Raw genomic sequence first — 24652 nt, 5'->3', positions numbered from 1 at the left:
AGGAGAACACTCCACACATTGAAAAAGGAGTTCTGGAGGTCCTGAGCTATTGCCAAGTGATGACATTGCCAACTCACTTCCAGCAAAAAGAAGGGAGGATCCCACTTTGACAACTGGCTGGGAGCCTGGGAATTTGTCCTATCTGGTAGGTCAACAGCATTCCAGTCCTGCACATTTGCCTGCCATATATTAAGTTGTCTGTGAGGCAGGGGCAAACCCCAAGGCAAGACATGATAATTATCCAGACTGGCTTTTCTCTGCCTGGGCTCCTTTAGAGGCTCATCCTAGTCCCAGGGAACTATAAACCACTAACAGCTCAACTCTAATTAATAAACCCCTTAATGAAGATATAAAGGCCCACATTTTTATCCTTTACGATGTACTTTGGACTCTTTTCCCCTTAAATAGCTTAACTAATGTCTCTGCTTCCTCTTTCAATTCCCACTTTCATGTTGATTTCTGGTCTCTAAATAACAACCACAGTCTGTCTTGACTCTTCAAATCGATTTCATCCAATGCCCCCTGCTCTCTGGGTCTTATCTTTCAGGATTTGTCGTGTTCCTTAGAAGGTACATTGCCAAACTATGAGCAACAGGAAAGCATGCTGAGGATTTCAAACAGAAAGGGCAGACACTGTTTGACTTTTTACAGATATGGAAACCAGAAGAAAATGCAAAGATATTTGAAAAAGGTAAATTCAGTCACCATCTTTAAGAGAAAATCCAAAGAAGGTGAATGACAACCACTGTCACACCTCACGGTTCTCTTCTGAGAGCAAAATTTGAGCTGAAGTAGTTAGACTAAAGGCAGAAATGTCAAACATAATATCTGAAATTGTTCTTTATTTGTTGACCTCTAAGAGATTATTTTAACTTAAAAACTCATCATCATTTGCCCATCTTTCCTATATTCTTGGGGGGAAATCAAATATATAGAAGATAAAGAGAGTCTCATGACATCTATCTATCCCCTCCCACCTCATCAAGATCCCATCTGCAGCCATGTTTTTTATTCACTTACAACCAACATGTTCCTACCACCCTGGGTTAATATGAAGCCAGTCTCAGACATAGTACACTTTATGATCTCTTAGTAAGTATTCTTTTACTTTTTTAATATTTATTAATTTGTTTATTCCCTTTTGTTGCTCTTGTTGTTTTATTGTTGTAGTTATTATTGTTGTTGTTACTGATGTCACTGTTGTTGGGTAGGACAGAGAGAAATGGAGAGAGGAGGGGAAGGCAGAGAGGGGGAGAGAAAGACAGACACCTGCAGACCTGCTACACTGCCTGTGAAGTGATCCCCCTGTAGGTGGGGAGCCAGGGGCTCGAACCGGGATCCTTACGCCCGGTCCTTGCACTTTGCTCCACGTGTGCTTAAACCGCTGTGCCACCCCCAAACTCTCCCTAATAAGTATTCTTACAAGGCCCAAAACTTGAACTGACAGTTTGTAAACACTGGCCTTAATGTATGGACTCTGGAATTAGACACACCTTCATCTACATAAAAGTTGAGCCACTTAGTAGCTATGTGACTTTGGAAACTTCCATATTTCTAAGTTTCAGTTCTACCTTCCTCTGTAAAATAAGCTTGGTAGTGCTTGACTCTTTGGGTTTTTATTCAGGTGAATAAATGCAAGAGAAGGGGAACAGCTTGGTCCAGAGTAAGTGCTCAGTAAATATTCAATTATATAGTTATCATTAGCATATGAAAAATTTAATAGAAACAACCATTTTATCTTGCAGGTAAGTCCCAGTTTATGAGTATTTTAACATTTCACCCTGTTCTTTAATGTCCAAATGCCATCTAGATAAAACAGAACATTCTTTGTCACCAGAGATTTGGATAAACAATCTCCAGGTATTTCCCTCCCAGTTTCATTTTGTCAAGTTCCTGATTCATTGATTATCAGCCAAAGTAGAAACACAATTTGATAGTTATAATTTTGTTTGTTTGTTTGTTTCATTTTTACTTTCTTTCACTGAGAAGTGGGATTAATGATAGTTCCAGGCTATAATTTATTTCCTTTTATTAAAGTTCCTGGGTCTTTTACTAATTAGTTTAGTGGACATTGTTTAATCCCCCAATAGAGAATTTTTTTTAAAAAAAAGAGTAGACTTAAAAGCTCTCATCCCATGAGGGAAAAAAAACTGTGATTACATATGGTGATATATGTTAAGTAGCCATTTATTGTGACCATCCTGCATTATATATAATTATAAAATGATCATGCTATAGATTTAAAACCAACATGTCAATTGTGTCTCGAAAATAAAATTTAATTTCAAAATGCTTCTAGTTTAATGGCTTGAATCATCATTAACCATGAGATACTCAATTGCTCTCTGGACAAAACTGGGTTCTGTGGACCTGGCATCAGAAGAGGCTTGGAATGACTCTTCAGTGTTTATTCCAGTGCTCTTGTGGGGCAACACTCATACTCTTAAAGATAGTCACTGGAAGCAAAGAAATTCTTGATACTTGAAGAGCTTCCTGCTGTTCATCTCAAGAACAGAAGTTTTGTAAGTAGGCTATATAGCTAGTAATATACCTAGAGGTCTTTGAAAGTCCCGGCCAAGACCCTGACAAAGCTATTAACCACCTTTTCTAATCATCATTATAACTATATGTTTTAGTACTATTTTCTCCACAAACTTCCAGTACTACAATGAATCAATTACTTTTATCATCAATAGTGAGCATCAGAAGAAAATGAGCTATAAGCTAGAATAGATGTATCAAATAGCATTTATATAGTATTTCTGGGGATAAGAATATTGACAAAAATTAGTGTAGGCAATGGATTAATTTTATAGAAGACAAAAATGACATATCACTTCACTACTGTGAGAATGTCATACATCAGAAAAAGTAGCAGCAACAAGTGCTGGAGAGGTTGTGGGGACAAAGGAACCCTCCTGCACTGTTGCTGGGAATGTCAATCAGTCCAGCCCTTTTGGAGAACAGACTGGAGAACTCTTAGAAAACTAAAAGTGGGCCTACCCTATGACCCTGCAATTCCTCTCCTGGGGATATATCCTAAGGAATCAAACACAACCATCCAAAAAGATATGTGTATACCTATTTTCATAGCAGCACAATTTGTAATAGCCAAAACCTGGAAGCAACGAAGGTATCCACAAAAGATGAGTTGTGAGATATATGCATTACTCAGCTGTTAAAAATGGTGAATTCACCTTCTTCACCTCATCTTGGATGGAGCTTGAAGGAATAATGTCAAATGAGATAAGTCAGAAACAGAAGGATGAATATGAGATGATCTAACTCACAGACAGAAGTTGAAAAACAAGAACTGAAGGGAAAACACAAAGTAGAACTTGGACTGGAGTTGGTGTACTGCACCAAAATAAGACTCTAGGGCTGGTAGGGAGGGTCAGGTCCTAGAACATGATGGCAAAGGAGGACCTAGTGGGGTTGAATTATTATGTGGAAACTGAGAAATATTACACATGTACATGTACAGTGTCAGGAAACAGAACATAGAATCAAACAGACATATTCCTGCCAGAAGAGGCCCTTAGGGATGTTAAATTCTCATCTTTAAGATAATGTATCAGTAGTTAATATATAGGAAGCAGGAACATTTGTCCCAGAAGTTATACAAACAATATAGAGCAGACATTTTTTAATATTTTATTCTATTATTTATTTTTAATGAGAGAGATTCCAGAGTACTCTCAGCTATGGCTGGGTATTGAACAGAGGACCTCAGAGCCTCAGGCATGAACGTGTTTTGCATAACTGTCATCCTGTCTCCCCTATTATTGGATTCTCAGGCCGAGAGACAGGACACCTGAGGTTTACTGTCGGCAGAGGTGTTTATTATGCTGGCAGACCCAGCCAGCTTGCCCTTTTATACAGTTAGAAACATTCCCATAGTAACTAACTCATAGAAACAAGCTTAAGAGGTTACTTTTCTTTTTTGTATACAGATAGTACAACTTGTTTGGGTTATCAACAGACTCTTGGGCAGAAGGAACAGATTTTAAGGCCACTGACCAAGGCCATTTAGACTACAGCAGTAGAAAGTCCTGTTTATGCTGAGAGGGGGAAAAAACTGCTGCCAACTGTGTTTTTTCTTTAACTAAGAAGTTAACCCTGGCTTTTGTTTGGAAAACTTAACCCTTGCTTGCCTGACCACAGCCCCAAGAATAAACATCTTGTTACTCCATTTAATACTTATGGTGACAAGAAATCGATAGGTAGGAAGGTCTACCCAAAACTCATTAATAGCTCACTTGAGTCTGAAATAGGCCATAAGTTTGAAATAAAACAATCTTCGGCTAGAGTAATGCTTACATACCCATTTTTCAGTATTGAGATATAGGCTGAAAACAGTCTCTGAAGGTTAAATAATCAGGGAGCTGGGCAGTGGCACACCCAGTTAAGTGCACATAGTACTAAATGCAAGGACCTGCAGGGGGATCCAGGTCCGAGTCCCCACTCCCCACCTACAGGAGGAATATTTCACAAGCAGCTAAGTAGGACTACAGTGTGTTTCTCTTCCCTTCTCCATCTCCCCCTCCTCTCTCAATTTCCCTCTGTCCTATTCAATAAAATAGAACACCAGCACCAGGAGCAGTGGATTCATAGTGCCAGCACCGAGCACTATGAGAGACAGAAGAAGAAGGTTCCAAAAAATCAAGCTCACTCTTCAATATATGAACAATTTTAACCTTTAACTGCAGTGAGCAAAACCAAAAGAAATACACAGATAGAAGCAGCAGAAATTATTCTTTCAGCTCGAAGACCTCCCACAGACTGGAAAAGGCAGAACAAAATTGTGTGGCAGGAATGAGCCAAAAGCAGGCACACTCAGGGTAGCACCCATAGGTCAAGTTCAAGGCATTCATTCTACATAATAAAGGATATGCCCACCATGTATGTGTAGTACAGTAAAGACAGCAGATAACTGGAATCGCATCCTTTCCTAATTGGTCTGCGGCAAGAGGTCATTTTGTGAAGCTGCCCAAAGCTCTGAGTTAGGGTCCCCATGCCCTAAGCCAAAGCTACCTGAGTGGAAAACGTACTTGTCTTGAGCCAGCAACTCCTGCAAAATTCTATGCTGTGGATGCTTTCCCTCTACCTGAGAGTACTTCTTACCAGACCCTAGTGCAGTTTCTATTTCACAAATGAGAGTTTAAACCTTACTAGAGAATATGCATCTATATTATCTCAGCCGTGAGCCATAAGCTGCTCTTAGCTGGGGGAGCTGAGGAAATCCAGTATTTTCTTATGCATGAAAACAAATGTGATTCAAAAGTTTATTTTAGGACCAATTTACAGACCACTTACTCCTGGCCACTGTTTCCTCCAAGAGATCCAGAAAGTCACCTCCAACCCAGAGCAAAAGCTATTCAACCACCAGGGTTCTACGCCTCTGAGGATGGATGCATTATCACAGCAGATAATTTCTGCCTTGGTGGACTGTTTTAGTCACCCTATTCAGACTAGAGCTTCTTAAGATTTAAAGATCTGGGCAGATAAAGAGCAGCAAAGAAGAGCAACAAAACTGTCAAAAAAAATTATTCGTAAGAGTCAGTTTAAATACCCTTCTGAGAGTGTTCTTAACATGACAGTCCTCTCGGCCTCCTACTCTTCAGACAACGCTGTGTGGTGGTGCAAGGAGCACAGGATTTCCAGCTGGTCAGACCTTGTGTGGATTTCTCACTAGAAGTGTGGCTTTGGGTAAATAGGCAAATTCTGAATTTATTCCCCTCCATGTAAAATACTGATAACAACTGCTATCTGATGAATTTGGTATGAAATTAAATTAGCATAGATAAATAAAATGCTTCTCATAATCACATAATATTTCATAACATATTTTATCACTGTGATGGTCACTGGGACTCAGTACCCACATGATGAACCCACTACTTCCAGGAGCCATTTTCCTTTCCTTTAATTTATTGTTTGTTTGTTTTTGTTTTGTTTTGTTATTGAGGATGAGGCAGAGAATAATAGAATAATAGAGGAGGAAAGAGAGATAGAAAGGAGATGTGGTCCAGGAGGTTGCACAGTGGATAAAGTACTGGACTCTCAAGCGTGCAATCCCTAGTTCAATCCCCTGGCAGCACATGTACCAAATGATGTCTGGTTCTTCCTCTCTCTCCTCCTATCTTCCTCATGAATAAATAAATAAAATCTACACATGCACAACCTATTGTATTTAGAGAGCGAGAGAAAGGAGAGATATCTGCAGAGCTGCTCTATCACTTATGAAACTTCTCCCCCGATGGTGGGAACTGGGGGCATGACCCTGACTCTTCAGGTTTAGCAGATGTGAGAAATCTACCAGGTGTGCCACCACCTGGTCCCAATCATTTACATAATCAATGGCATATAATAAGTTGTTAAAAGGAAAATAATAGGGGCCAGGAGGTGGCACACCTGGTTAAGCACACATATTACAATGTGCAAGGACCCAGGTTCAAACCCCTGGTCCCTATTTTCAGAGGGACAGCTCCATGAGTGGTAAAGCAGGGATGCATGTGTCTCTCTGTCTCATTCCTTCTCTATCACCCCTCCCCTCTAAATTTCTCTCTGTCTCTATTCAATAAATAAACAAAATATTTTTAAAAAGAGAGAATAGCTATCACAAAATGGAAGTGTTTGTGCTCAAGCTATAATACTTAACCTAACTATGAGTTTTCCCTCCTCCGGGAGTGTAGTCTTGACTGCTCAGTAAGAATTCTCTGGTCTGCACCAGTGAGGTAAACTTCCATTCTCCAAAGGACAATGAGATGATCTGCCACAAGACCTCTTTCCATTTCTCACGGGCAGGTTACCTAAGTCTGAAATCATTTCTTTTTCCCTTAGTTTGCCCTCTTTCTGCCTATGGAAACTATTTTGTGACACAGCTCTTAGGATCACCTTTCTGCTACTAGGTGAGATGCTGTCCAGTTCATAAGTCACTTAATGAAGCCAATCAGGTCTTGAAAATTAAGAGTCTTGGATTTTTGCTGTTTAACAGGGTTCTTGAGATCAGTGCTGTTTTATCTTTCTCTGTTGCATTTCTCTAGCTCAGCACCCCATTCAGTCTTTCCATTACTTCATTTTCTGCCCCCTTCTCATTGATATATCTTTGCTTTTCTCCTTCTCACTCACTATCCCCTTTAACTGGACTTAAAACTAAAAAGTACAAGTGCCAAAGGGGTATAAAAGAGGGTCTTTGGCTCACCCTACTAGGGAAAAAGAGAGGCAAACTGGGAGTCTGGATCAACCTGTCAACACCACTGTTCAGCGGGGAAGCAATTACAGAAGCCAGACCTTCCACCTTCTACATCCCAAAATGACCTTGAGTCCATACTCCCAGAGGGTTAAAGAATAGGAAAGCTATAAGGGGAGGGGATGGGATACAGTGTTCTGGTGTTGGGAATTGTATAGAGTTGTACCCTTCTTATCCTATGGTTTTGTCAATGTTTCCTTTTTTAAAATTTTTTTTTATATTTATTTATTTATTCCCTTTTGTTGCCCTTGTTGTTTTATTGCTGTGGTTATTATTGTTGTTGTTGTTGTTGGATAGGACAGAGAGAAATGGAGAGAGGAGGGGAAGACAGAGAGGAGGAGAGAAAGATAGACACCTGCAGACCTGTTTCACCGCCTGTGAAGCGACTCCCCTGCAGGTGGGGAGCCGGGGTTCGAACCGGGATCCTTATGCCGGTCCTTATGCTTTGCGCCACCTGCGCTTAACCCGCTGCGCTACAGCCAGACTCCCCAATGCTTCCTTTTTATAAATTAAAAATAGAGGGTCTTCACTTCCAAGAGAGATCTCCTGGCCCTGACCAAGACTCCTCAGCAACAGAACCATACTGCAGGCTCCCAGAGCCTCACAATCTAGTTTTTACTTTTCAGAGTTGAAATTCTTGAAAATGGCACCTCCCTGGTAGTTCCAGTAAGCTTGCCAGAAAACTATCACAAAGTACAGCACAAAGGGAAGTACTAAAATATGTTTCAAAATAATGCTTCACTGATCTTTTTTAAATTTTTTATTAATACTTTGTTACAAGACTGTAAGATGGCAAGGTGTAGTTCCACACCACACCCACCACTAAAGTTCTGTATCCTGTGTCCCCACACTCCCATCTCCCAAAGATAACCACCAGAGTTCTCACAAGTCTTAGAGTTTGCTTGCTTCCATTTTGTCTTGGATTTATTTATTTATTTTTTAATTTTTATTCCCTTTTGTTTCCCTTGTAGTATTTTTATTAGTAGCAGTTATTATTGTTGTTGTTATTGATGTTGTCATTGTTGAATAGGACAAAAAAATGGAGAGGGGAGAGGAAAACAGAGAGGGGGAGAGAAAGATATGCTTCACCACTTGTGAAGTGACTCCCCTGCAGGTAGGGAGTCAGGAGCTTGAACCAGGATCCTTAAGCCAGTCCTTGTGCTTTGTGACATGGATTTTTTTTTTTTTTTGGTAAGTTCATGTAAATCAGATCTCTAGATTCCACACTTGAGTGAAATAAATTGGTAGTTGTCTTTCATGTCTTTACTTATTATGCTAAACATAACCATCTCCAGTTCTATCCATTCTGTCCCAAAGGACACAGTATTATCTTTTCAGATTGCAGAGTAGTACTCCGTGGAATATATATCCCATAACTTCTTTAGCCAGTCATCTGTTGATGGGCATATAGGCTGTTTCCATTCTTTGACTATTTTGAACAATGCAGCTCTGAACATAGGGGTGCATATGTCCCTTCTAATTAGTGTCCACTGGATAAAGGTCTAAGAGAGATATTGCTGAGTCATAAAGTAACTCCATTTTTATTTGTTTAAAGACTCTCCATACAGTCTTCCAAATGGCTGCACCAATTTGCATTCTGAGCAGCAGCATTTCACTGACTTTAAAAACAAGGATAAGAAGTATGTCTTCATGTACAATTCTGATATGACAATACACTGAATCCAGCTAGGCTGTTTTTAGGATGACACATGTTTTCTATGAACCTGGGTTATGGAGTGTCCTCGTTCTCCTACCTAGTGTCACTGATGTGCTGGAGGTGGCTTGTATTGGCTACTAAGCACTACACCTTACTATTACTATTTTTCAGTCCAATTTTGTCATTAGTAATATTACAATGGTAACTTGGGATTAAAATTCTGGGAATTTTTGCCACAGAAATTGGCAACCACTGCAAGTCACTTTTTTTTTGGGGGGAGGGGGGGTCAGAAGGCTTTGTATGTTAAATCTCTTTTCAACCACCAGATTCCAGATTCCAGCATGATGCTGACCAGAATTCCCTGGACAGACAACCCCACCAATGTGTCCTGGAGCTCCACTTCCCCAGAACCCCACCCTACTAGGGAAAGGGAGAGGCAGACTGGGAGTATGGATAGACCAGTCAACGCCCCTGTTCAGCGGGAAGCAATTACAGAAGCCAGACCTTTGACCTTCTGCATCCCACAATGACCTTGGATCCATACTCCCAGAGGGATAAAGAATAGGAAAGTTATCAGGAGAGGGGATGGGATACAGAGTTCTGATGGTGGGAATTGTGTGGAGCTGTACCCCTCTTATCCTATGGTTTTGTTAATGTCTCCTTTTTTAAATAAATTTAAAAAATTTAAAGAAAGAAAACCATTTTTAAACATTTACAACATACCTTTAGATGAGTTTTTATGACTTTCAGCACCAATTCTTTAAAAAAAAAAAAACCTTTTGAGTTAAGGCAATTTTAAATCTTTTTCTTTTTTTTTTTAGTAATAACTTCAGACAGACGTCTATGAACTTTGTTCTGTATACACAGGGCAATGAGTTAGTGAGTTTAAGCCTTTAGAAATCCATGTTTCTTCAAAACACAGCTATTTCTTCAGTTAATCTATTTATCATCTGCTGGTGATGACAGGGGCTCTATGAACACTTGATCATGTAAATTTGCTCTGCTTAGCTTTGCGAAGATGAAGGTGCCTGCTGGCTGTTGCTTCTTCCACATTCACTTCGTCCTGCTGATTTAAGTAGAGAGTGTAAGAGTGTGAAGATTTTGGTCCCTGAGCTGCTACCAGCATCACTGAACATTTCACTGTTCATATCCTCATTCAAATTGAACTCATTTTCTCCAAATATTATATTGTGCTAATAACCAGCAGATTCTGAAACTACACTGCATGAGATTGATTTCCAACTCCACTATTCGCTCACAAGTTCCTTAACAACTCTGTCTCAGTTGTAGAAGGGGGTTAATAACAACACCTTCCAGAATTGCACTGAAGACTGAATAACACATATAAAATGCTTAGAACAGTGGTTAGCACACAGCTAAGTGTTCAGTGTTAACTATTAGCAATGAGTAGAGACCCACTAAGGAAAGGTAGAAATGGACTGGAGGTATGGATCCATTTGCCAACCTCCATGTCCAGTGGAGAAGCAATTTCAGAAGCCAGACCTCCTGCCTTCTGCACCCCGTAAAGAATTGTGGCCCATACTCCCAGAGGGATAAGTATTAGGGGAAGATGACCAGAGGTCCCTGAACCCCAATTCCATCAAGACCCAGAGAGATAAAAGGAAAAATAAAAATGAAAAAGGAAGGACACTCAGAAGTAATTGGTGTGACTTTGAAAAGAAGACAGAACCATAGGAGGAAAATGGGCAAAAAAAAAAAAAAATACATACATATATATATATATATATATATATATATATATATATATATATATATAATAGTCAGGGGGCTGGGTGGTGGTTCACCTGGATAAGCACTCACACTACAGTGTGCAAGGACCCGGGTTCAAGCCCCAGGTCCCCAGCTGCAGGGGGAAAGCTTCACAAGTAGTGAAGGAGGGTTGCAGGTGTCTCTCTGTCTCTCTCCCTCTCTATCTCCCTCACCCCTCAATTTCTCTCTGTCTCTATCCAATGATAAGTAAATAAATAAAGATAAAAAATAAAAGTCTTTAAAAAATAAAAAAGAAATAATAGTCAAACTATATCCATGATCCTGGGAGAATTAATGCAGTTTCCAGTGGGAGGGGGCACAGGAATCTGGTGGTGGGAAAGGTGTGGAATTATACCAGTTACCTTATACTTTTGTAAATCAATATTAAATCACTAATAAAATTTTTAAAAAGAGAAAGGGGGCCGGACGGTGGCACAGCATGTTAACCGCACATGGCGCCAAGCTCAAGAACCAGAACAAGAATCCCAGTTCAACTTCCCAGCTCCCCACCAGCAGGGAGGTTACCTCACGGGTGGTGAAGCAAGTCTACTATCTTTATTTCCCCTTCTCTGTCTTATCCTCCTCTCTCAATTTCTCTCTATCCTATCCAACAGCAATAACAACAAAAATGGAAAAAATGGTCTTCAAGAGCAGTGGATGCATAGTACAGGCACCAAGCCCCAGCAACAACCCTGGAGGCAAAAAAAAAAAAAAAAAATCACTCCCACAAAAAATGACTGGGAATAGGAGAGGCTTGGGGCTCCTTCAGAGACTGCTCCTCTCAATAAATAAATAAATAAATAAATAAGTAGAGATAGAAAGTTTATTACATGGTGGGACAGGCGGTGGCACACCTGGTTAAAGCACACATCACAGTGTCAAGGGTTCTAGCCCTTGGTCCCCACTTGCGGGAGGAAAGCTTCACAAGTGGTAAAGTAGGGCTGCAGGTGTCTCTCTGTCTCTTTCCCTCTCTATTTCTGTGTTCCTTCTCAGTTTCTCTATGTTTCTAACTAATAAATGATCAAATAATAATATTTTTAACAGGAAGTGTATTACATGGCTAAGATAGACATCTGGACCAGCAAAATAGCTCTCTGGATCATGTACTGCTCTGCTCTGAGCGACCCAGGCTTGATCCCAAAACCCACCACACTGAAGTTTGCTGCTGCAATCTCTTTCTATCTCTGCCTCCCTATTTCTATCTAAAAACATGATAATCAAACATCAGATTTTATATATGGGTAGTTGGAGACAAGATTGAGAAACACAGCTAGAGGAAAGGTTTAAAAGTTACCAGAAAACACGCAGAAGAGTGAAACTGAGTCATTTTATCTCACCAGAAACAAAAATCAACTCCAAATGGATCAAGGACCTGGATGTTAGACCAGAAACTATCAAATACTTAGAGGAAAACATTGGTGGAACACTTTCCCACCTAAACCTCAAGGACATCTTTGATGATACAAACCCAATTGCAAGGAAGACTAAAGCAGAAACAAACCAATGGGACTACATCAAATTGAAAAGCTTCCGCACAGCCAAAGAAACTATCACACAAAGAGATCCCTAACAGAATGGGAGAAGATCTTCACATGCCATACATTAGACAAGAGACTAATAACCAAAATATACAAAGAGCTCAGCAAACTTAGCAACCAAAAAGCAAATGACCCCATCCAAAAATGGACAGAGGATATGAACAAAATATTCACTATAGAAGAGATCCAAAAGGCTAACAAATACATGAAAAATGTCACTGATTGTCATAGAAATGCAAATAAAGACAACATTGAGATACCACCTCACCCCTGTAAGAATGGCAAACATCATAAAGGACAGCAGCAACAAATGCTGTGGGGACAGAGAAACCCTTCTGCACTACTGGTGGGAATGTAAACTGGTCCAGCCTCTGTGGTTAGCAGTCTGGAGAACTCTCACAAGGCTAGACATGGACCTTCTATATGGCCCAGTAATTCCTCTCCTGGGGATATACTCCAAGGACTCCATAACACCCAACCAAAAAGTAATGTGCACACCTATATTCATAGCAGCACAATTCATAATAGCTAAAACCTGGAAGCAACCCAGGTGCCCAACAACAGATGAGTGGCTGAGAAAGCTGTGGTATAATACACAATGGAATACTATGAAGCTATGAAGAACAATGTGCCCACCTTATCTGATCCATCTTGGATGGAGCTAGAAGGAATTATATTAAGTGAGGTAAGTCAGAAAGACAAAGGTGAGTACAGGATGATCCCACTTATAAACAGAAGTTGAGAAAGAATAACAAAAAGGGAAACTCAAAGCAGGATTTGACTGAATTTGGAGTAGGGCACCAAAGTAAAAACCCTGGGTTGAGGGTGAGGGTGGATGTTCAGCTTCACAGGGCATGAAGGGGGGGATGGGATGGGACACAGTTTTTTGGTGGTAGGAATGATGTTTATGTACACTCCTATTAATTAAATAAGGGCAAGAGACTGGCATACTTTAACAATGACTCTTTAGTCACTGTCAGGCCACCCCATCATCTGGGGCCCTAATCCAGAAGTCCTAAAATTACCAAACAGACATGATGGGCTTAGACCTCTAATAAATCCCTCTCTCCATTGTTCCCGGTCATTTCTATCAGGAACAGCACAATAGACCCCTTTGTGGGCCCCCATACGACCTTGCCCTCAACTTGGATCAACAATGGTAGAGAATGTTCCATCCTCTGAAGGGAGACAACATACTCTATGCTACACCTGAGGAATATGGGTCCTGATATCGGGGCAGCTTGAAACGTTCCTACTTATGGCCACAGAATCTGAGCTCAGATCTACAGAAATGCTGAGGTCACATAGGTTCCTAAACTGAATATGGGCCCCAGATCACATCAAATCAATGGGGTTTATAATCAACAATATTTATACACCTTCCCAATATTTGGGAGCTACTCTCTTCCCTGATCCACTTTTCTGGTCCTTCTGCCAGCCATGACATTATCTCCCCAGACAATAAATTAGGATCCACTTGCTTATCAGATTTCAGGGTCAGGCAAAAAAAAAAAAAAAAAAACACTAGTATAGCCACAGGTCCTTTGGAATATAACTAAAATATGCCTACTAGCTATCTACAAAATGGAGACCCCCTCCAACTCTTCACCTGCACTATTCCAGCCTTTAGTTCCATGATTGGTCAACAATTTGTTTGGCTTTGTATGTTAATTCTCTTTTCAACCACCAGATTCCAGATGCTAGCATGATGCCAACCAGACTTCCATGGACAGACAACCCAACCAATGTGTCCTGGAGCTCCACTTCCCCAGTCCCCTTCCCCACTAGGGAAAGAGAGAGACAGGCTGAGAATATGGATCGACCTGTCAATGCCCATGTTTAGCGGGGAAGCAATTACAGAAGCCAGATCTTCAACCTTCTGCATCCCACAATGACCTTGGGTCCATATTCCCAGAGGGTTAAAGGATAGGAAAGCTATCAGAGGAGGGGATGGGATACAGAGTTCTGGTGGTAGGAATTGTGTGATGTTGTACCCCTCTTATCTAGTCAACATTTCCTTCCTATAAATAAAAAAATTTTTAAAATAATAATTCAAACAAAAATCCTTCAGAAGCTGAACAAAATAGAAAAAGTTCAGTAACAAGAGAACCATCATATCAACAATCTGTTACCTTCGCACTAAAATCCCCCCTTCCCTTACATCACCTTATTTTATTTATTATTATTATTATTATTATTATTATTAGTGATTTAATAATGATCAACAAGATTCTGAGATGAGAGGAGTACAATCTAATACAATCACCACCACTAGAATTTCATGTCCCATCCGTCTGTATCCATTGGCAAGTTCTTTATTCTTTATCCCTCTGGGAGTATAGACCAAAGATCATTATGGGGTGCAGAAGGTGGGAGTTTTGGCTTATGTAATTGCTTCTCCACTGGAAATGGGCATTGACAGGTTGATCCATACCTCCAGCCTGTTTCTATCTTTCTCTAGTAGAGTAGAGCTCTAGGGAGGTGGGGTTCCAGGACACATTGGTCAGGTCCTCTGACCAGGGAAGTCGAGTTGGGCTCTTGGTAGCATCTGAAACTTGGTGGCTGAAAAGCATTAAGACATTGAGCAGAACAAACTGTGTAATAATCAGGAACCTAAAGGTAAGAATAGAGCAGATATGATTTGGGTTTTTCTTGTTGGAAGAAGCTAGGAAGCCTTTTTTATGTATATTCCAAGAGGTTCATGATTTTACTAATTTTTGCCTGAACCCCACAGCTAACATGCAGGTAGGCTAAAAGTATTGTCTGGGGAGATGTTGTCAGAGTTGGGAGCAGGACTTGAAAGCTGGATCAGGGCAGAGAGTAGCTCCAAAATATGGGTAAAGTATATAAATATTTTCTACTTAAACCTATACCCTCCTATTTACCACTTCCTATTTCACTTCCCTCAATCACGCTAAGTCTAACCTTGTCGGATAAAGTAAGGACTACAAAAGCTGGACAAGGGCAAGAAGCTGGCACTTTTTAATGATGGCCCTTTTGGTCACTACTAGGACACCCCATCATCCAGGGCCCTAGAAAAAGAATCCTGGTATTCTCACATAGATATGATAGGTCTTGACCTCTAACAGATCCCTCTCTCCACCATCACTGGTCATCTCCATCAAGAACAGCATCCTAAACCCTCTTGTGGGCCTCCATAAGACCTCGCCCTCAATGTGGAACAACAATGTTGGGGATTGCTCCACTCTCCAAAGGGAAGCTGGCTCAACATCGTCTGCCACTGGAGGAAGACTGGTCCTAAAACGTGTGCAGCCTAGAATGTTCCTAGCTATGACCATGGAATGTGAGTTCAGACTGGCGGGGATGCAGAAGTTCCACAGGCTCCTGCACTAAAAACGAATAGTGGGTCAAATCAATGGGGTTTGCAGTTAACATCTAAGAGATTAGTGGTGCCCAGTTGGGTTCTTCTTGGATTTAAATATTTTTCTTTAAAAAACTGCTAGGTATTGGCATGTTTTTGTTTGTTCCTTTGTCTGTTTTGCCACTGGGGTCATTGCTGAGGCTCAGTGCCAATACCAGCACTACAAATCTACCACTCCCAGCAGCCATTGTTTTCTTTCTTTTATGTTTTTTTGTGGTTTTGTTGTTTGTTTGTTTTCCTTCCTATTTTATTTGATAGGACAGAGAGAAACTGAGACTGGGAAGAGAGATAGAAAAGGAGAGAGAAAGAGAGACAGGGTAGATCTCCAGGGTAGATCTGCTTCACCAATCCTGAAGTTTTTCTCCTGCAGATGGGAAGCAGGGGGTTGAACCTGGGTCCTAGAGCATGGCAAAATATGTACTTAGAGCAAGGGAAGAAAACATAATGGTGATGTAAAGAGACTCTCATGCCTGAGGCTCCAAAGTCCCACATTCAATCCGCCTTGTTACCATAAGCCAGAGCTGAGCAGTGCTCTGGTAAAAGAAAAAACAATGTGGTATATGCTTAACTGAATGTACCACCACCAGAGCCTAGAAGTTGGCTTTTTAATAACTTTCATAAAGGAGGAAAGATGAGAAAAGCAAATAAAATGAACAGAATACATAAATAGAAAAATAGAAAAAGATTATAATTAATGTCGTTTTCTAACTGCTCAAAAGGCAGTTATGGTCCTTGGCTCCAGCTTGCTGGCAGTGTTTATAAGTACCCTGTTTGAATTTCTTTGTCATTTACACTCTCTGCGCAGTGAGAATCAGCTTGTCTCCTACTAAGCAACCACAGTCTAACTAAATATCTTGCTGTAATCTAGGACAAATGCCAGAACCACGTGTCTTAAATTACTTGTTTCTTTCTAACCCTCTAACATTCTCTTTCGAATTCATGTTTTTGATTCAGAAATACCATGTTTACAGTGTGCTCCAAGGATGAGGGGCAAGGCATCCAAAATCCCTACTGATGAATCTAGAATTTCCAAGCACAGGCTAATTAATGGCTTTGGTCATTCCCATGACTTGTATCTCCAACATGGTGTGACAAAAACATACCTACATGAGCTCAACAGGCAGACTCATGATACTACAGGAAATGATGCAGTCTGCTCAGTATAATTCTCTAATGTTGAATCAACATGTATACTGATGATGGCTAAATTTAAATAAAGCTATATAAGCATACCAGGTAAGAATACAAGCTTTGTGTAATAAAAATGGGTTTGAGTCTCAGTTCTAGAACTTCATGATTAGACATCTTAAACTATATTATTGACTCTAAGTATCTGCTCCCTCAAGTATACACTATGGATAATAGTAGTACTCTCGGCCTTAGTGCCATCTTCCTAGAATCCTTTGCATAATGAAAGCCAACTGGAGGAAGAAGCGAGTGCACAGACTGAAGCACAAAAGAAGAAAGATGAGGCAGAGGAGTAGAAACAAGGAATGCCAGAGGCCAGAGGCGCTGGTACAAATTGGACTTCTGCGCTGCAGCCTAGAACTTGTGTTAGAGGATCTTTTAGTCGGTGAATTCAGATCAGTGACATCCAACTACATTCCACCACACACAAAAGTTAACTCTGGGGAGCCAGGAGGTGGTGCATCTGGTTGAGTGCACATGTTATTCTGGAAAGAGAAGAATGAATATGGGATGATCTCACTCATGGACAGAATTTGACAAATTAGAACAGAAAGAGGAGACACAAAGTAGAATTCGCGCTGGATTTGTTGTAGTGCACCACAATGGTGGGGGGGGGGGGTTCAGGTCCTGATGCATGATAGTGGGAAAGGATCTAGGCTGGGGTGAGGGAGTTTTACAGAAAACTGAGAAACTTTATACATGTTCCCATAACTGTATCTACTGTAAACACCGCTTCCAATTTAAAAAGAAGAAGAAGAGTGCCTATTGCATAAGATGTGAACTAATGAATGGAATGTGAGGGATGCATAAAAGGTAATTAGAACCCTGGCTGGAAAATAGGGTGCACCCAGTAATTTTCAATTAGTTGGTCGTATCATCAGTGATATATGGTAGTGTTTATAGTGATAATATTACTATCCTAAACACAATGAGAATGACCTTTAGCTCATAATTTGCTATCCCCATATTTTCCTCATAGTTTCTGTACATCTATCTTTAGCTCTTTTCTAATGAATATCAGAGTGATTTTTATGTTCTTCAGAAATCCAAAGCAATTATCACCTATTCTGCAATATTACCCACATCAGAGGCAAGACATTATCCATAGCCCAGTGCCATAGAATTATTCCTTTGCTGAACTGACATTGATGACTCCCTGATTCTTTCAAAGAGTGAAAGACTTCCCTTCGTTCCTGCCAAGTAACACATCTCCTTGCTTGAAACCCATCCAGATTAAATCCTGCATTAGGAAACACATAAGTGCCCCCAAGAGAATTCAAACACTTAGCAAGTCACTGAGCGATTAAATTTTGGTGGACAACTTTAGAAAGAGAAAAAGGAAAGGAGTCATAGAAAAGGAAATAGGGGGGGGGAAAGCAGTTTAGCTTGAGTTGGGGAGAAAGTAATATGTCTACTTCTTTCTTTTTAGAAGAAAGTCAAGTATTTTTACTGAAAAGAAAGCAGAAAGCTTTCTTGATTTAGTACTCAGGCAACTCATAAATTAAGGCAAAGAAGTTTCCAATTTAAACAGGTATATGTATCTCAGCTGTTATAAATCTAATCTGTTTTAATTGCAAGCATCTGGCAGGATGACAACTTTTGGGTCTTTCTGGTCTTAAAACTCTAATCAGGACCTGTCACTTACCTGACCTTCTTCTATTATTCTTAGCTAATATGAAACCTTTGAATAGGAGTTAAACTGAGTTTCATGTTTACTGGCTGATTCATCCCTTCCAAAGATTCCTACCTTTGGTAATGAAGTTTAGGCACTGAAAATAAACCATCATCTTTTCTCCAGCATAACCCACACACAGTTCTTCTGAACAGCATGTACCTAGTGAACACGTATCAGGAACTGGGAGGCCACTACTATAAAGCACAGTCCTTGTCTTCCAGAAGCTCCCAGTGCAGCCACTCCACATGAGAAAATTCTCTTATGTGCCTAGGGTGACCCTGACCTTACTCCAAGTCTCTTCCATTCTAACCTACACATGTTTACATCTCCATCTAAGGACACAGAAATGAATTCTTTTTCAATTTCTTTAGACACTATGGTAAAAGGGAACAAACCTAGTCATTAGCTGCAGACACATTAACCAAATAAATCAAAAGACTTCAAAATAAGTGGATCCCATAGCAAGACACATGATCAGAAACTCAATAGCTTCAAGTAAAAAAAAAAAAAAAAAAAAAAAAACATTTGCTGAGTACCAATGATGGTGGTCTATTCTTTTTTTTTCCCCCTCCAGGCTTATTGCTGGGTCTCGGTGCCTGCCTGCACTACAAATCCATTGCTCCTGTGGCCAGTTTTTCCAGTTTTTTTGGATAAGACAGAGAGAAACTGAGAGGGGAGCGGAGGGGAGGAAGAAGAAGAGAGAGAGAAATGGGGAGATGGGGAGCCAGGGTTTAAACTGGTACCCTTGCATGGGTTCTTTTATTTTTTTAAATTGATTTGTTTTCATTATTTGTTTATTATTATTATTTATTTATAAAAAGGAAACATTGACAAAAAAAACCATAGGATAAGAGGAGTCCGTTCACTTGCGTGGGTTCTTATGCTTTACACTATGTGCACCACCACCCAGTCCCCCGTTGTTTTCTTCTCAAATTCACTTGTCTTGTGCTTAAGAGAAAGAATAATTGTGGAGGCAGAGCCAAAATGACTGCATGAAGACAGCACCTAGAGTAACTCACCTTGAGAAATCTCTTCAGATCCTGGCACCTCTAAATGGAAGCAGGATTTCCAAGCCAGGAGGAGACAAGCTACAGAAGAGGGGGCAAAGAGGAAACCACGGTAGAAAATTGTCACCTGCGTAATGAAGCTGAAGGGTTGTCATTCCACACGTGAAGTCTCTGGACACAGTCTGAAGTGAAGCATGTTGAGGTGGCAATCGTTGTGTTGGTTAGGTTGTGATCGGCAGATGCAATATTATTTGATATGGATTGGGATAGGCATATGGGAAAGTGGACCCTATCCAAGGGTTCCAGGACTGGGGGAAGTAGAGGCTCTATAGTGGAGATGTGAGGTTCCTGCTGTCTTAGGGTTCAAAAAGACAATCAATAGTTAATGTTATCATCACATTATTTGGTAATTGGGTTAACTTTGAAAAGTCCTTTTGTTAGGGTTTTCTGTACAGTACCCAGTATCTTGTATATAGCTGTGCTATTGGTTGCTTCTGATCTACTTGGTCTAGGCTTTTGAGAGAGTCTGCATATCAATTACACTGCATATATTGAAAAGATTCAGTTTGTGTTTTGAAAAACTTTGAGACATACAATTAATTTTCCCCCTCTTGTATTAATTAACTAGTGATGTATATGACTACATTTTACTAGGAGTGTACATAAACACCATTCCCACCACCAAAAGACTGTGACCCATCCCTCCCACCCACTCCCACCCCCCACTGTCCCAGGAAGCTGCATGTCTACCCCTCACCACAGGGTTTTTACTTTGGTGCCCTACTTACAATTTGGTCAGGTCCTGCTTTTAGTTTCCCTTTCAGATCTTCTTCCTCAACTTCTGTTGATGAGTGGGATCATCCCATACTCATCTTTATCTTTCTGACTTAGCTCACTTAACATAATACCTTCTAGCTCCATCCAAGATGGGTCAGAGAAGGTGGGTTCACTGTTCTTGATAGCTGCATAGTATTCCATTGTGTATATATACCACAGCTTTCTCAGCCACTCATCTGTTGTTGGGCACCTGGGTTGCTTCCAGGTTTTAGCTATTATGAATTGTGCCGCTATGAACATAGGAGTACACACCTCTTTTTGGTTGGGTGTTATGGAGTCCTTGGGGTATAACCCCAGGAGAGGAATTACTGGATCATATGGAAGGTCCATGTCTAGCCTTCTGAGAGTTTTCCAGACTGCTCTCCACAGAGGCTGGACCAATTTACATTCGGTGGTTCACTTTCTAACGAAGTCCCAAAACCTAGATATACACCAGTTTCTGTGAGAGAGAGCATATGTTCACACATATCCATAAACTACTGCAAAATATATACCTGAAAGCAGAAGTACATTAGAGTTTGCAGTGAGTACCTCCCTAACACTTCCTCTCCACTATTCCAAGCTTTGGGTCCATGATTGCTCAACAATTTGTTTGGCTTTATATGTTAACTCTCTTTTCAGCCACCAGGTTCCAGATGCCATCAGGATGCTGGCCAGGCTTCCCTGGATTGAAGACCCCACCAATGTGTCCTGGAGCTCTGCTTCCCCAGAGACCCACCCTACTAGGGAAAGGGAGAGGCAGACTGGGAGTATGGACCGACCAGTCAATGCCCATGTTCAGCGGGGAAGCAATTACAGAAGCCAGACCTCTACCTTCTGCAACCCACAGTGACCCTGTGTCCATGCTCCCAGAGGGATAGAGAATGGGAAAGCTATCAGGAGAGGGGGTGGGATATGGAGATTGGGTGGTGGGAATTGTGTGGAATTGTACCCCTCCTACCCTATGGTTTTGTTAATTAATCCTTTCTTAAATATAAATAAATAAATAAAAGAAAATTGTAACCCATCTATGAATTGGAAAAAGGGTGCTGAGAAGGACAAAGGAACACAGTGGTGAGTTTTCCATTACACCACACCCCCATCCCATCCTTGGGCCCAGAAGCTGCTTATTTGTAAAGCAAGAACATACAGTGAGGCAGACCCCCTACAGAGAGAAACCCCTCTGGGCAGACCCCTGGACTGAATTTCCCAGAAAGATCATCTTTTGTCAACTGTCCTAATCCTAATGGGTCCAGAGCAGGAACTCTCAGGGGCCAACCTGCCTTCAAGCTACTCTGTTAGGTTAGGTGAGATCACAGTGCCGATGCCTGGAACTGAACTGCAGACAGCCCTGAAACGGCTTTCCAGGCTGATCCGTGTGGCCCCTGAAGCCATCAGACAGCTAGACCTTCAGCCTACACCTGCATCAGAAACCCACAAAAATAAGTATTTAGAACTCTGGGAACCTTCATCAGATCAGCATGCTCCCCAGTTGTGAGCATATACTTGTTCTGATTGTTTATTCATTCCTTTTTCTGGCTTGCTAATTCTGTTTGCTGCAGTTAGCCAATTTTTTTTATTTGCTAGTTTGTTTCTATTGCTTCCTTTTTGTTTGTGTTGTGTATTTTTGTTTGTTTGTTGCTTTTCTCTTTTTTTCTGCTTATTTTTTTTCTCTGTAACTGTTCTAGTCATCTATTTCTCTCTTCAGTTGGAATATAAGAAACCCTACTTCTCTTCTTCCAAAGGCAGTGGCATCACCATTAAAACAACATCCCCACCCACTTCTGAGATACATTACAAAGTAACTAGCTTCAGGTGTTCAGGAACCTCCAGACCAGAGGCCACCTTCTACTATACCTGAACAGCAATACCCAGGAAACACATTTCAAAAGATACCAAATATAATGGTCAAAACAAAAAGAACCACTGCAGCAATGAAGCTGGACAGAAGCCCAAGGGAAAAAAAAAATCTCAACAAGCCAGAAACAAATAAGAGTGAGGAAAACATCCAAACATTAACAGATGTTAACAGGAGTGAAGAAAGAATAATTTGACTAAAGTCTAGCTAAAAAATTGGGGATGTACAGAAAAGGTGTGGTAAACCATGGGAATTCCCTTGCTACCCTCCAAGACAAATTCTGTAGGGTAAACAAAGCAAGAATGGCATTAACTCTGAAAGCCTTCAGATTAAAGGAGAAGAAGAAATCAGTTTAGAAAATCTCTCTCAGAAATTCATATCCCATCCCCTCCCCTGATAACTTTCCTATTCTTTTAACCCTCTGGGAGCATGGACCAAGGGACATTATGGAGTGCAGAAGGTGGAAGGTCTGGCTTCTGTATTTGCTTCCCCACTGAACATGGGCATTGGCAGGTCAATCCATACTCCCAGCCTGTCTTTCTCTTTCCCTAGTGGGGTGGGGCTCTGGGGAAGAGGGCCCTAGGACACATTGGTCGGGTCGTCTGCCCAGGGAGGTCCAGTTGGCATCATGGTAGCATCTGGAACCTGGTGGCTGAAAGAAGAGTTAACATATGAAGCCAAACAAATTGTTGACTAATCATGAACCTAAAGGCTGGAATAGTTCAGATGAAGAGTTGGGGAGTCTCCATTTTATAGATAGTTAGTAGTCCTATTTTAGTTATATTCCAAAGGACCCATGACTATACTAGTTTTTTCCTGAGCCTGACCTCTGATATACATGAGTTTTATCATATTCTCAAAGATTTCTATTTGTACATTGACACTTTATCATGTGCTGAAATTATCATGTGCTGAAATTATCTCCAGAATGCTGATGAAAATTCAGACCCCAGAAAAACCACAGATGGGACTGGTAACTATCTTCTGAGTCTGTTGTATCTTTGCTGGTCATCTATTATCTATCAGGAGTCCAAGTGGAAAATTACTAAGAAGTGATTCAAGCAAACAAATCTTAAGACTAAGATATGAAAGACAGCCTCTTAATCATTGAGCTTGCGCCAGCATGCTTCAGAATCACTAATACTAAGAACTAACACTAATTGACTACTTACTGTGTATTAAGAATAAGTAGAAACAAGGTGAGATTAAGAAAATTAAATCTACACATAGCTAGCTAGGGGTAAAAATGGGAAGTTAAGAGCAAGGGTAAGTGAATACACACCCTTGAAGGGCTGGTGTGAATTGACCAAGATCAGGAGAAAAAGACTTCAATTTCTGTTGTTTTCGCCGGGCTGGCTTCACGGGCGGGTACCAGACGACCAGGGACTCATGGTTGAGCTGTAGGCAGTATCTCTTTATTCATGCAGGACGCAGCACAATCTAAGACGAGCTAAGCTAAACTCAAGTCCCCTAAAACTCACAATGCTGTCTTTATATATACTTGTCAAGTAGGGTGGAAACAGGATGTGACATAGAGAGGGTGGAGAGAAAAGTGACTGGTGAAAATCAGAGTGTGACAAGGAGGGGGCAGAGCAGGCGAGAATCCTATCACTGAACCACCAATGCCCTGGAGGGAGTGCTTTATGTAAATGTAAAAGTGATTTATGTAAATAGACCAAAGCTTTGAATAGGATTAAATCTATCCCTATATAGGCATATGGTTAAGCAGAAGCCAGGGGGAGCTGGCATACTATCCAACAAATTTCAACCATTCTCCCTTGATGCTAACCATAGTCACCTTGGGCAAGAAAGGTCACAGACCTGCCTCTTTTTCATAAACAAAAAAAAATCTTCATGTGTGGAGGGGTCTTTATTGTGTTCATTTAGATATCCTAAAAGCCTAAAACATTGTGGGCACATAACAAATATTTGTTGGTTGAATGAATGAATGGACACATCCATCATTCATGCTATAACCTGAAGATGATGAATCATTTCCACTTTGTAAAGCAAATCCACTTATGTTGGGGTGGGGGGAATAAAAATCCCTTATCTCCACCTCACACTATCTATCATGTGATGGATTATTTAGCACAGTCATAATAACCAGAACCCTGATTGATACTACACAGCACTTGTATTACCCTTTGTACTTTTCAATGCATTGTCCCATTTATTGTCTCAGCCCATCCTCATAATAATCTCATTTCCTTATTACAGATGAGAAATGAGCCAGAAAGGTAGGAAAACTTAATCAAAGTCATAGAGCTAGTTGAAATGATAGTAAGAATTGAAACTGAGGCCCTGTCTTCAGGTGCTAGGTTCTTCCCTGCTGCTGTAATACTAAGGCTGATAATACATTTCACATAGCACAATGTGTGCATTAAATACCTTGCTGTATTAGTTAGTCTTCTCCAGAGATACAAATCCAATCATATACGGAAAGATATACAGGAAGAGAATTACTATATGGGGTTGACTCATTTAATTATAGAGGCTACGAAGTGTT

This window comes from Erinaceus europaeus, chromosome 1 (assembly GCF_950295315.1).
Source record: "Erinaceus europaeus chromosome 1, mEriEur2.1, whole genome shotgun sequence".
Lineage (NCBI taxonomy): Eukaryota > Metazoa > Chordata > Mammalia > Eulipotyphla > Erinaceidae > Erinaceus > Erinaceus europaeus.
This window is presented reverse-complemented; position numbering follows the sequence as displayed.